The sequence below is a fragment of the Arachis ipaensis genome, chromosome B7 (assembly GCF_059453495.1).
Source record: "Arachis ipaensis isolate K30076 ecotype BB chromosome B7, ASM5945349v1, whole genome shotgun sequence".
Taxonomy (NCBI): domain Eukaryota; kingdom Viridiplantae; phylum Streptophyta; class Magnoliopsida; order Fabales; family Fabaceae; genus Arachis; species Arachis ipaensis.
This window is the reverse complement of record NC_142442.1, coordinates 70542753-70547341: the sequence shown is the minus strand read 5'-3', so window position 1 is coordinate 70547341 and position 4589 is coordinate 70542753.

Genomic DNA, 4589 nt, shown 5'->3' with positions numbered 1-4589 from the left:
CACAAAATAAATCTAAAAAATAAAAAATAATTATCAACAATTAAGATAAGTTGTAATTAAAGTAACCAGCTAACATATCAATATAGTTGAGTGAATACACTTATCTCAATCTTAGTTTTATACAGTGATATATACGCTAACACTAAGTAGACACTATTAACAGAATTGTTCCACAATCGTGAGAGCAATACAACTTAGACTCTGCCAGGATAGATTGTTTCTGGTATTACTATTCTTTCTTCTCAACGCTCGAGAACTTTTGTTTCAGCCACTTTACCATTTGAAAGCTCAGCACCTACTTCATTAACATGCAAAGTAAAATCACATTAGACATAAACACCTACATTTATTCTTCTTCAACTTAGGAAAAAAAAATATCATTAAAACATATATACATCACACATATAATAGCTAGTACACACTATACAACACACATCCACATCATAGTATATGACACATCATAAAACAATATAAAGTACTTGAAGAGATACAGTATATATTACCAAAGAAACTCAACAACTATTTATCAACAAAACCAATTTGGCAAGCACAGGAAATAGCATTGACATGAATTATTTATTGCAGAAGTATTTAACTCACTTGGGATACATCTCCATTCTGCCTTTCAAAACTAAAGCTCAGTGATATGTTCAGCAACAATTCAACATACGACAACAAATTCATCTCAAATCATAATTTGCAACAACAAATTCAACTTTGATAGTTTTCGAATCCCTAGTATTCAGCAAAACAAAATTAGCTAAATCATAATTTCAGCAACAAACTCAACTTTTAACAACAAATTCAAGATGTAATAATAATCAAGGTTGCGAGAACCGGACCGGTCAATAAATCGGTAAAGTCATTGGTTCAATGGTTTACTGGTTCGACCGAGGTTCAACTAATTAAATATTAAATAAAATTATTAAAAAATTTATATATAATTTTAAATATATAAATTCAATAATTTCTAACTTGATAAAATTCAAAATTTTACAATTTTACATAATAAATTATTCATAATTTAATATTAAAAATTCACAAACAACTTCAAACATGAGCAATTTAGTAAATGGAGAAAGAGCACTTATTCAACATTATGGACTTCCTTTTTAGATTCAGAAACAGAATTAAAAGGCACAAATTCAGCTTGACAAAAATTTGACATCAATATAACAATAATGCAATGGAAGTTAAAGCTAACATAATGTCATATGACACATATTTTACAAAGGTAGTTACATGCTCACCAACTTGCCATTGGCATAGGGGCCGCCAATGCACATTTTAATGGTTGCAGAAAATAACTAGTAAGAGAACTATAATGTGCTAATGAATCCAAATTAATTAGGTCTGCAAAGAACATCTAATTATATCAGCCAAACTATACATAGTAAGCACATGGCAGCAAACAATTTCATATTAGAAAGAATTAGTAGAGGATCTACAATTAATTTAATATGATATTTTGTAATTAATTGCACGATTTAATCAACCAAAAGTAATTCTAAAGCAATACTTTGAGCTTTTTGTTCGACATGCACCATAGAACACAGCAAGTCAACAAAAATATGATCACAAAATTGTAAAGTTTATTAAAAGTATACCATTAATGAAACTTTTATTTGTGTCATATGATTCCAAGGGATTATCAAAGCTATTGTACCTACCTTTGAATAGAAGTTAATTAATTAACTTCAACTCAAATCACTCTTTTTGAAGGTAAATTGACAATAGTCAACCTCAACTGAGAACAGTAGAACACCCCCAATCAATTTTCCCTCAAAGATAAGAGAAACCCCCTTTTTGTATTTCCAGCACAACCAAAATAGCATAAATCAAACAAACCACAAAAAACAAAAAACAAAAATCCAGAAGCTATTCCCTCAATTGAAGAATGAACAAAAGAAGAAACCTTTGAAGTAGAATCAGTGACGTTCAAGTATCCTCGACACCCCAGAAGACCAAATTCTGAGAAACTGGAACTAGATCCATCCAAATCAGAGAAAGGTTTGAACTTTGACAAGCGCAGAAAACCAACAAAAGGGAATCAGCATGCAAAAGACGGAACAAAATATACGAAGAAGTGACGCGGATGGCATCCTTCGTGTTCTGTCTCCCCGTCTCCTCGGGCTTCTCTGGCAACGGCGAGAAAGACGGCGATACGGGCTTCCTCCAACTGCGGCGACGATGCATGCAGTTTGGCGGCTACGCGGTGGCAAGGCGCGATGACTCGACGATTCGACAGCGGCGATGACCTCTCCTTCTGCCGGCGATTCTCCTCTGTTTCTCTCTCTCTCTCTCTGTGTGTAGGATGGCGCAACAATAGAGGGTGAGGGAGGTGTGTGAGGCTGAGTGTGGGTGTCGAGAGGGAGGTCCATGTGTGTGTGTGTGCTGCGGTGTGGAGGGAAAGGAAAATGGGGGTTTGGTGGCTGCTGATGGTAAAAAGGGGAAGTGTGGTGGTGAATGGCGGTGAGGCAGTGAAATTAGGGTTAGGTTAGGGTTAATGGGTGTTAATTTGGGAATTTAGGGTTAAATTAAGATTTTGATTTGGGAATTAGAATTTTGGTAGAATATTAATTTAAAAAAATTTAATCTAATAATAATATCTATAAAAATATTATTTAATTATTAATTTAAAATTTATTTTTAAATAAATACTCTAATTTAATTATTAGAGATAATAAAAATTAATTTCTTCTATAATCATAAAATAAAGTTAAAAATTTAATTATTCAACTTAAAATATATAAAATCCTTATTATTATTTAATTACTAAAGCTTTAAATCATAAATAAAAAATGTTTAATTTATATAAAATCTCTTAAAAATATAATCTTATAAATAATTTATTATTTAATTTTCAAAAATTCGGGGTGACGACGGACAATGGGAGACAAGCAGGACGACCCACGACGTGCGACGAACGACGCAGAGAAGCTTGTGGTTCACGAGTGTACAAAGGGGTTGGAGGTGACCGGTTGGACAGTAGAGAAACGACCAGACCATAGGGACGGCAGCAGTGAGAAGAATGGCAACGACGATGGAGGCTATGGTTGAGTTCGACGGACATGGCGGTGATAAAGGCTAGGGCTTCCTTTTTCATTGGGGACTGGGGAGAAGGAAGGAGGATGGAGAAAGAATGCTCTAGGGCTGGGGGCACTCGCATGATTTCTGAAGCGATACGGTGTCGTTTCATTTGAACCTACGGGATTTCCATTCGGTCTGATCGGCCGGTTTAGCGATTTGCATCCAGTTTTTGAAAAAATGATTTTACCTAAAGAATTGAACCATAAAACATATCGGTTCACGGTTAGACCGGTCCAGTTTTTAGAACCATGCTAGCGACTGATGACCAGAGGTGAGGGGCTGGCGACAGACAACGTAAAGACCATAGATACCTTTAGGTTACTCTCCAAAACCGTGACCACAGAACCTTTTAGGTCACCCTTTTTTGAAAAATCGTGACCATAGACCATTTAAGGTCACCCCCCAAAACCGTGACCATAGGCATCTTTAAGTCACCCCAAGAAACCGTAACCATAGACCCTTTAGGTCACCCTTTCGTAAAACCGTGATCATAGATTCTTTTAGGTCACCCCTCAAAACCGTGACCATAGACCACTTTAGGTCACCCCAAAAACCATGACCATAGAACCCTTTAGGTCACCCCCTAAAAACATGACTATAGACCCTTTTAGGTCACCCTTTTTGAAAAACTGTGACCATAGACCATTTAAGGTCACCCCCCAAAATCGTGACCATAGACCCCTTTTGGTCACACCACAAAACCGTGACCATAGACCCCTTTAGGTCACCCTTTCGTAATACCGTGACCATAGACTCTTTTAGGTCACCCCTCAAAACCGTGACTATAGATATCTTTTGGTCACGGTGAAAAACCGTGATCATAGACCATTTTAAGTTACCCCCAAAACCGTGACCATAGACCCTTTTATGTCACTCTCCAAAATCGTGACCATCGACACCCTTTAGGTCACCATTTTTTGAAAAATCGTGATCATAGACCATTTAAGGTCACCCCTCAAAACCCTGACCATAAACTCCTTTAGATCGCCCCAAAAAACTGTGACCATAGACCCTTTTAGGTCACCCCGTAAATCGTGACTATAGACCCTTTTAGACCATCCTTTTTTTAAAAACCATAATCATAGCTTTTTTTCTTTGGTCACAGTAAAAAACCGTGACTAAAAATCATGGCCATAGGCTCAAAATATTGTCGTGATTGTGCACTCTATCACTATACAAAACTCTATTTCTCCCTCTTGAGCCAGAGGCACATAGCTAACAGTGATATTTTGTGAGGTTGTCATCATTTAATTTTCTCTTTGGTTTTAGACTCATATATCATGTTTATGCCATTTAGTATAAGAAATTTTTGGTTCATTGATAAATCTTTATCTTGGTTGATATCGGCTTGAATAACCACGGTTGTATTTTGAGCTCGGTCCAATTGTGCTCAAGACTTTTTAGAATAGGAATAGGTACAGTGAAATATGGTCTACAATAATCTCATTGTCCTAGACATATCAAAAGACACTCTTTATTTAAAGCTCAATTTGTTGACG